The sequence below is a fragment of the Oryx dammah genome, unplaced genomic scaffold (assembly GCF_014754425.2).
Source record: "Oryx dammah isolate SB20612 unplaced genomic scaffold, SCBI_Odam_1.1 HiC_scaffold_26, whole genome shotgun sequence".
Classification (NCBI taxonomy): Eukaryota; Metazoa; Chordata; class Mammalia; order Artiodactyla; family Bovidae; genus Oryx; species Oryx dammah.
In genome coordinates, this window is record NW_024070210.1 from 60651467 (window position 1) to 60661524 (window position 10058).

Below are 10058 nucleotides of genomic sequence, written 5' to 3' on the forward strand. Positions count from 1 at the left end.
ACCTCCAGCTTTGTTCTTCTCTCTCAAGATTGCTTTGGCTGTTGAGGGTAGTTTGAGGCCTCAACAAATTTTAGGATTGTTTTTTTCTCTTTCTGTGAAAAATGCCATTTGAATTGTTGATAGTGATTACATTGAATCTGTAGATTCCTTTGGGCAGCATGGGCATTTTAATAATACTAATTATTCCAATCAATTATAGTGGAATATCTTTCCATATATTTGTTTTTTCTTCAGTTTCTTTCATCAGTATCTTGCAGTTTTCAGTGTCTTTCACCTAATTGGTTAAATTTATGCCTAGGTATTTTATTCTTTTTGATACAAATAAAAATGGGATTGTTTCCTTAATTTCTTTTACTGATAGTATATTATTATATAGTATATAGAATTGTGACTGGTTTTTGTATATAGATTTTATATCCTGCAACTTTATGGATTTTGCTTATTGGTTCTACTACTTTTTAAAGAGTCTTTAGGGTTTTTTCCTATGTAATGTTATGTAATCTGCAAATGGCTACTGTTGTACTACTTCTTCTCTGATTTGGATACCTTTTATTTCTTTTTCTTGCCTAAATTCTCTGGATAGGACTTTCAATACAATGTTGAATAAGAAGGACAAGAGTAAGCAAACTGAGAAAATCATAAAAGTATCCAGATAAAAAGTACATATTACATTTAACAGTAAGAGTAATGGCTGACCTTGAATAAAGATGAAACCAGAAAACAATAAAATGACATGCCTGAAGAAAAACAATAACAAAAGTAGAATTCTGTATCCTGCAAAGATATGTTCTTGAAACACAGACAAATAAAGCTATTTTCAGAGAAAAAATAAAAAGAAATTTGTCATGAGGAGATTCCTACTACAAAATACTAACTGTAACCCTAACCCTAATTTTTGCTGATAGTTTCCTTTGCTGTGAAGAAGCTTTTTAGTTTGAAGTAATCCCACTTGTTTATTTTGCATTTTCTTGCCTTTGTTTTTGGTGTCAAGTCCAAACAAATCATCATCAAAACCAATGTCAAAGGGCTTGCAACCTAAAGAAAGGCAAAGATCCCTAAATAGGCACTCTGAACTGCAGGAATAAATGAATAGTACTGAAAAGTATAAGACATAAATAAATAGACTGATTTTTAAATGTCTGAAAGACTTCTGCTTTTATATAACAATGTTTTGTTATCACCATCACTGTGATATCCAGGTCCTGGGTCATGATTCTGTCATGATGAGATTCCATTTGGTCATCTCAATGTTACTGTTTATTGGGGGGTGATGTTAAATTACAGCTTCTTGGGGATGGTCAAGGGAATCCTCAGAGATCTCATCAACTCAGGCTTCTTTGTGAACTCGATGATGTGGTCCACAAGAGCAATAGATGGGGGAGCTCTCCACTGCTGCATGGTTATAAATAAGCTCAAGACAGCAACTTCTGCCAAAATGAACTGCAGCTTCTTGTGGAAGCTCCAGTGGTTGGTGCTGTTGAGTTTGCCACTGACCCCAAGCAGGCTTTGGCACCGTATATTGTGGTACATGGGCTTCCTTGGTAGAGCTAGTTGTATAGAAGCCACCTGCCAATGCAGGATACATGAGACATGAGCATGGGTTTCTATCCCTGGGTCAGAGTCTCTCCTGGAGGAGAAAATGGCAACCCTCTCCAGTATTCTTGCCTAGGAAATTCCAGGTACTGTGTGCCTTGGCTCAGGAATTGCAGTGATTTGAGGTGAGGAAGCTATGGCCTCTTTGTTCATTTGCAGTAATGAGGTCCACATCTCTAGTTGCACAAAGATCTGATCTTTTAGGGATGTGATATACATCCAACTCAAAAATCTGGTACTTGTGCACCATGCTATGTCTGTAGGTAGCTTTTCCATTTTGCTGAAATTGATGACAATAATATTATGAACTTTATAACCTAGAGAAGCAAAATGTCTGACAATCATACAAAAGGCAGTGGGTGAAAAATTAGAAGTATACAATTTTATGTTGGCTATATAAAATTATTAATTGGTAAAATATTAACAAATTACACTACATTAAATAAAGGATATATGATGAAATCTCATATATTAATCAGAAATCTCATATATTAACCAAATCTCATAGATTAATGAATTAAAAGTTATTTAAAATGTATAACTAGAAAGAATAGAAAAGATAAAGTGAAATAATAGAAAAGATAGAATCGATAATATGCTATACTAGAGAAAGGGAGAATAGAGGAAAAGCAAGTAAAAATGAACAGAGGGCACAAATAGAAAACAAATAACAAAATAATGAAGTTTGACCTGGTTATATTAGTAATGACTCACACAAGTAATTTGCAATCACTTATTAACTCCAAAATTAGTAGTTAATCATTGAATTTAAATAATGGCTTTCAATCATAAGTTATGATATATTTATTCAGTGTAGTACTGAAGTATTTCAGTGTGTTGAAGGACAACAAGATATTGTGATGTTACTCTCAGTCCTTCCTTAAAGGAGGAAAAATGATTTTAATTATCCTTTAAGTTCTTGTATGTAAAGTAAAAGATTAGCCTGAAATTGTTTTACTCTTCAAAATTAAAAATTCTAAGGCCATAAATTTTACTATAAAGACTTTGCTACATTATAAATAAATATTATTCTAATCATGCACCCTGTATATTTTACCACAAAATCTGTTGGATGCAATAATGTTGTGTGAACAGTTTTTATCCATTCAGTCTTTGTTAAAAATTAAAAATAGTTAAGTTTACACATGCAAATCCAGAATTAAAACTTTTTAAAGAAACATCACATAAGACAAAAGTGACTTTATTTTTGAAAAATTTGACATATAACTTTGTGTAAACCTAAGATGTACAGCACGTTAATTTGATACATTTATATATTGCAATATGACTGTCATTGTAGAGAGCATTGTCATCTCTATCACTTTACCTAGGTATCCTTTCATTTGGCAGTTAGAATCATGAAGATCTAGTCTCTTAGCAAGCTTGATGACTAAATAAAATGTTGTTGACTATATTCATTATACTCGGCATTAGATCTGTAGGGCTTATTTTTGACTCAATGCAAGTTTGTAGCTTAAACGTGGGTGCTATCCTCCCGCCCTTATTCCTCATAGCAATCATTTTACTTTCTGTTTTTACCAGTTTGGCTTTTTTAGAGTCCACATATAGGTGAAGTCATATAGTACTTGCCCCTTTCTATCTCTCTTAGCATAAACTGCTCAAGATCCATCAGTGTTATCACAAGTGGAAGGATGTCCTTCTTTTTCATGACTGAATAATATTCCATTGCATAATTCTACCACATCTTCTTTATCCACTCATCCATTGATGGGCACTTAGGATGTTTCGAGAACTTTTGTTGTTGTTGTTGTTCAGTCAGTCAGTCATGTCCGACTCTTCATGACACCATGAGCAGCAGGATGCCAGGCTTCCCTGTCCTTCACCATCTCCCAGAACTTGCTCAAAATCATGTCCATTGAGTCAGTGATGCCATCCAACCATCTTTTCCTCTGCCATCCCCTTCTCCTCCTGTCTTGAATCTTTCCCAGCATCAGGGTCTTTTCCAATAACTTGGCTCTTTGCATCAAGTTGTCAAAGTATCAGAGCTTCAGCATCAGGCCTTTCAATGAATATTCAGGGTTGATTACCTTTAGGACTGATTGGTTTGATCTCCTTGCAGTCCAAGGAACTCTCAAGAGTCTTCTCCAATACTACAGTTCAAAAGCATCAATTCTTTGGCACTCAGCCTTCTTTATGGTCCAATTCTCACATCCATACATGATTACTGGAAAACCCATTGCTTTGACTATACAGACCTTGGTCCACAAAAGTAAGTTTCTACTTTTTAAATGCTGTTTAGGTTTGTCATAGCTTTTCATCCAAGGAGCAACTGTCTATTAATGTCATGGCTGCAGTCACCATCTGTAGTGATTTTGGAGCCCAAGAAAATAAAGTCTGTCACTGTTTCCATTGTTTCCCTGTCTATTTGGCATGAAGTGATGGGACCAGATGCCATGATCTTAGTTTTCTGAGTGTTGAGAGTTTTAAGCCAACTTTTTCAATCTCCTTTTTCACTTTTAAAAGAGACTTTTTAGTTCTTCTTCACTTTCTACCATAAGGGTGGTGTCATCTGTGTATCTGAGGTTATTTATATTTCTCCTGGCAATCTTGATTCCAGCATGTGATTCATCCAGTCTAGCATTTTGCATAATGTTCTCTGCATGTAAATTAAATAAACAGGGTGATAATATACAGTGGAAGTCAGAAATAGATTTAAGGGCCTAGATCTGATAGATAGAGTGCCTGATGAACTATGGAATGAGGTTCGTGACATTGTACAGGAGACAGGGATCGAGACCATCCCTGTGGAAAAGAAATGCAAAAAAGCAAAATGGCTGTCTGGGGAAGCCTTACAAATAGCTGTGAAAAGAAGAGAAGTGAAAAGCAAAGGAGAAAAGGAAAGATATAAGCATCTGAATGCAGAGTTCCAAAGAATAGCATGAAGAGATAAGAAAGCCTTCTTCAGCGATCAATGCAAAGAAATAGAAGAAAAGAACAGAATGGGAAAGACGAGAGATCTCTTCAAGAAAATTGGAGATACCAAGGGAACATTTCATGCAAAGATGAGCAAAATAAAGGACAGAAACGGTCTGGAACTAACAGAAGCAGAAGATATTAAGAAGAGGTGGCAAGGATACACAGAAGAATGTACAAAAAGGATCTTCATGACCCGGATAATCACGATGGTGTGATCACTCATCTACAGCCAGACATCCTGGAATGTGAAGTCAAGTGGGCCTTAGAAAGCATCACTACGAACAAAGCTAGTGGAGGTGATGGAATTCCGGTAGAGCTATTTCAAATCCTGAAAGATGATGCTGTGAAAGTGCTGCACTCAATATGCCAGCAAATTTGGAAAACTCAGCAGTGGCCACAGGACTGGAAAAGGTCAGTTTTCATTCCAATCCCAAAGAAAGGTAATGCCAAAGAATGCTCAAACTACCACACAGTTGCATTCATCTCACACACTAGTAAAGTAATGCTCAAAATTCTCCAAGCCAGGCTTCAGCAATACGTGAACTGTGAATTTCCTGATGTTCAAGCTAGTTTTCGAAAAGGAGAGAAACCAGAGATCAAATTGCCAACATCTCCTGGATCACTGAAAAAGCAAGAGAGTTCCAGAAAAACATCTATTTCTGCTTTATTGACTATGCCAAAGCCTTTGACTGCATGGATCACAATAAACTGTGGAAAATTCTGAAAGAGATGGGAATACCAGACCACCTAACCTGCCTCTTGATAAATCTGTACACAGGCCAGGAAGCAACAGTTAGAACTGGACATGGAACAACAGACTGGTTCCAAATAGGGAAAGGAATACGTCAAGGCTGTATATTGTCACCCTGCTTATTTAAGTTATATGCAGAGTACATCATGAGAAACGCTGGACTGGAAGAAACATAAGCTGGAATCAAGATTGCCGGGAGAAATATCAATAACCTCAGATATGCAGATGACACCACCCTTAAGGCAGAAAGTGAAGAGGAACTAAAAAGCCTCTTGATGAAAGTAAAAGAGGAGAGTGAAAAAGTTGGCTTAAAGCTCAACGTTCAGAAAACGAAGATCATGGCATCCAGTCCCATCACTCCATGGGAAATAGATGGAGAAACAGTGGAAACAGTGGCAGACTTTATATTTTGGGGCTCCAAAATCACTGCAGATGGTGACTGCAGCCATGAAATTAAAAGACGCTTACTCCTTGGAAGAAAAGTTATGACCAACCTAGATAGCATATTCAAAAGCAGAGACATTACTTTGCCGACTAAGGTCTGTCTAGTCAAGGCTATGGTTTTTCCAGTAGTCAGGTATGGATGTGAGAGTTGGACTGTGAAGAAGGCTGAGCGCTGAAGAATTGATGCTTTTGAAGTGTGGTGTTGGAGAAGACTCTTGAGAGTCCCTTGGACTGCAAGCAGATCCAACCAGTCCATTCTGAAGGAGATCAGCCCTGGGATTTCTTTGGAAGGAATGATGCTGAAGTTGAAACTCCAGTACTTTGGCCACCTCATGCGAAGAGTTGACTCATTGGAAAAGACTCTGATGCTGGGAGGGTTTGGGGGCAGGAAGAGAAGGGGACGACAGAGGATGAGATGGCTGGATGGCATCACTGACTCGATGGACGTGAGTCTGAGTGAACTCCGGGAGTTGGTGATGGACAGGGAGGCCTGGCATGCTGCGATTCATGGGGTCGTAAAGAGTCAGACACGACTGAGCGACTGAACTTAACTGAACTGAATATAAAGCCTTGACATACTCCTTTCCCAATTTGAACTAGCCTCTTTTTCTATGTCCAGTTCTAACTGTGACTTCTTGACCTGCATACTGGTTTCTCAGGAGGCAGGTAAAGTGGTCTGGTATTTCCATAACATTAAGAATTTTCCACAGTTAGTTGTGATCCACACAGAGAAAGGCTTTAGAATAGCCAATGAAGCAGATGTTTTTCTGGACTTCTCTTGAGAATTTTACATCTTGAGCTTTTACATCTGGAGGTTCTCAGTTCATGTACTGTTGAAGCCTAGCTTGGAGGATTTTGAGCATGACTCTGCTATCATATGAAATGAATTCAGCTATGCAGTAGTTTTAACATTCTTTGGCATTGTCCTTCTTTGGGACTCAAATGAAAATCAACCTTTTCCAGTCCTGTGGCCACTGCTGAGTTTTCCACATTTGCTGACATGTTGAGTGGAGCACTTTCACAACATCATCTTTTAAGATTTGAAATAGCCTACATGGAATTCCATCACCTCCACTAGCTTTGTTCATAGTGATGCTTCCTAAGGCCTATTTGTCTTCACACCCCAGGATGTCTGGCTCTAGGTGAGTGATCACACCATCATGGTTATCCGGGTCATTAAGATCTTTTCTGTATAGTTCTTCTATGTATTCTTGGCATTAATATCTTCTGCTTCTGTTAGGTCCATACCATTTCTGTCCTGTATTGTGCCTATCTTTGCATGAAATGTTCCCTTGGTATCTCTAATTTTCTTGAAGTATTCTCTAGTCTTTCTCATTCCTTTTCCCCCTCTTTTTCTTTGCATTATTCACTTAAGAAGGCTGTCTTCTTATCTCTCTTGCTCTTTTTTGGAACTCTGTATTCAGATGGGTATAGCTTTCCTTTTCTCCTTTGCCTTTCACTTCTCTTCTTTTCTCAACTATTTGTAAGGCTTCCTCAGATAACTATTTTGCCTTTTTGCATTTCTTTTTCTTGGGGATGGTTTTGATTGCTGCCTCCTATATGATGTCATGGACCTCTGTCCATAGTTCTTCAGGCACTCTGTCTATCAGACCTAATTCTTTGAATCTATTTGTCACTTCCTCTGGATAATAAAGGGATTTGATTTAGGTCATACATGAATGGCTTAGTAGTTTTCCCTACTTTCTTCAATTTAAGTCTGAATTTTTCAGTAAGGAGTTCATGATCTGAACCATAGTTAGCTCTCAGTTCTTTTTTCCTGACTGTATAGAGATTCTCCATCTTTAGCTGCAAAGAATATAATCAATCTGATTTTGGTATTGGCTTTCTGGTGATGTCCATGTGTAGAATCATCTCTTGTATTTTAGAAAGAGGGTGTTTACTATGACCAGTGCATTCTCTTGGCAAAACTCTATTAGCCTTTGCCCTGCTTCATTTTGTACTCCAAGGCCAAACTTGCCTATTATTCCAGGTATCTCTTGACTTCCTTCTTTTGCACTCCAGTATCCTATGATGAAAAGGACATCTTTTCTTTTCCAAAACTTGGCGATTGGGGATAAAGCTTCAGTAAACACGTGAGTGCATATATCTTTTCAATGTCCTGTTTTCATATCCTTTGGATATATACCTTGAAATGGAATTTTTTGGTCATATGGAAGATTGATTTTTAATTTTTAAAGTATCTCCATATTGTTTTCCATATTTGTTGAACCAATTTACATTCCCACTAACAGTTTAGAAGGGTACTCTATTATCCACATTTTTGCAATTATCTCTTGTCTTCTTGATGATAGCTGTTCTAGTGATTGTGGGGCTATATCTCATTGTGGTTTTGATTTGCATTTTCCTGATGAATTAGTGATGTTTAAGCCATTTGATGTCTTCTTTGGGATAATGTCTATTTAGTTTCTCTGCCTGTTTTTAAATTGGATTGTTTGTGGTTTTTATTGAGCTGTATAAATTCATAACTATTCTATATATTAACTCCTTATCTGATATGTGGTTTGCAAAAATTTCTCCTGTTCTGTAGGTTGACATTTTATTTTGTGTAGTGTTTGTTTTCTTGTGCAGGAGCTTCAAGTTTGATGTCATCTTATTAGTTTCTTTTTTCTTTTGTTATTTGTGCTTTTGGCATTGCACTCAGAAAAACACTGCCAAGACCAGTGTCAAGGTGATGCTTTCTTATATTTTCTTTTAGGAGTTATGGTATCAGGTCTTATGTTTAAGTCTTTGATCCATTTAAATTAGTTTTTGTTTGTGGTGGAATATAGGGGCCAGTTGCATTCTTCTGCATGTATTTATCCAGTTTTCCCATTACCATTTGGTGAAGAGGTGAAACTATTCTTTCTTCATCAGGTGTTCTTGACTTTTTGTTGCGATCAGAATAAAATGGATTTTTATCTACGGGAGGTTTTGTGTAAGACTCTGTCTCTGTGAAATTAGATGAAACAGTTGCCTAGCCAAGTCTTGAAGGTGTGTCGTTAAGTGGGAGCCTCCCCATACAGTTGTCGTTTCCCCAGAGGCTTTAGTGGGAGAGATTTAAAGTGAGCATAAGTCATGTTATTCTCCCAGGGTGTGCTATCAGATTAGTGGGAGGTGTGGCCTGAGGTAGAAGGACTAGAGTCAGACCTAGGTGTGAACTTTTGCTTCCCCTTTGCTCACTGGCCAGCACCATCTTCTAAGGGGTAGGGGACAGCCTTAAGTTGCTGGAGCAGAAGCCCTGAGGGGCTCGTCTAAGCTCATTCTGTTCCCTCTAAGTGCGTGCTCTCCTTCCTCCTAGCACTGGCATCTTGGTCCCAGAAGGAAGAAGAGCTGGAGCCAGAGGAGAAACAGTGGGTTCCAGGTGTGGTCTGGGCCACACACTGGGGCAGTCCCAGCACAGCAGAGTTCCAAACCACTGCTGGTCTGCCACTCCCATGATCACCAGTCGTAGCTGCTTTCACCCTATTCAGATGTCAATGAAGGGTCCAAGCTGGCTTCAGTCCTCACAGCTATATACCTCCTTGGCAAAAGCCTTGTCCTACTGTGGCTGCACTGCAGAGCAAGAGAGGCCAGGGCAGGTGCTTAGCCTGGGCTGGGACACGTACAAGGGCAGTCACAGGAGCCCACACAGCCTGGTCAGAGTCCTTCAATTCTGCTTCTCTTCCTTCTTTTGGAAGTTAGCAAGCATATGTGTGCTCTTCTCAAGCAGAGTCAAGGTTTCTTACAGCTTTTAGTCTCATTGATTTTTCAGACCAGCTAAGGGGACTCAACTTCCTTGTGCCAGACCATAGGGCTGGAGTGTCCAGTTATGTGGCTCAAACCATTCACCCCCAGGGAAGAACACCGACCTGTATAATTTCCCTCCTCTTTTGTGCCCTGTCCTGGGGATATAGGTCTTGACCTGATCACTTCTCTTCCCTTCCTGACTCCATGTGGAACTTTCTTACGGTCCTGGTTGTGTAAGAGCCTTTCTGTTAGTCTCCAGTTTGTTTTCAATAAGAATTACTCCACATATAGATGTATTTTTGACGTGTGCATGGGGGAAGGTGAGCTCTGAGTCCCCCACTCTGCCATCTTGATCTTCTCTCTAGGAAATCTACTGATTTTCTATCCGGATGATCCATCTATTGCTAACAGTGGGGTATAGAAGTTCTCTACCCTTATTGTATTGTTTTCTGTTTCTCCCTTTAGGTATGGGGGGTGTGTGTGTGTGCACGTGGGCGCACGCGCGTGCGCGTGCGTGTGCTCAGTTTTGTCCAACTCTTTGCAACCCCACAAACTATAGCCCATCAGATTCCTCTATCCATAGGATTTTCCAGGCAAGAGTACTAGA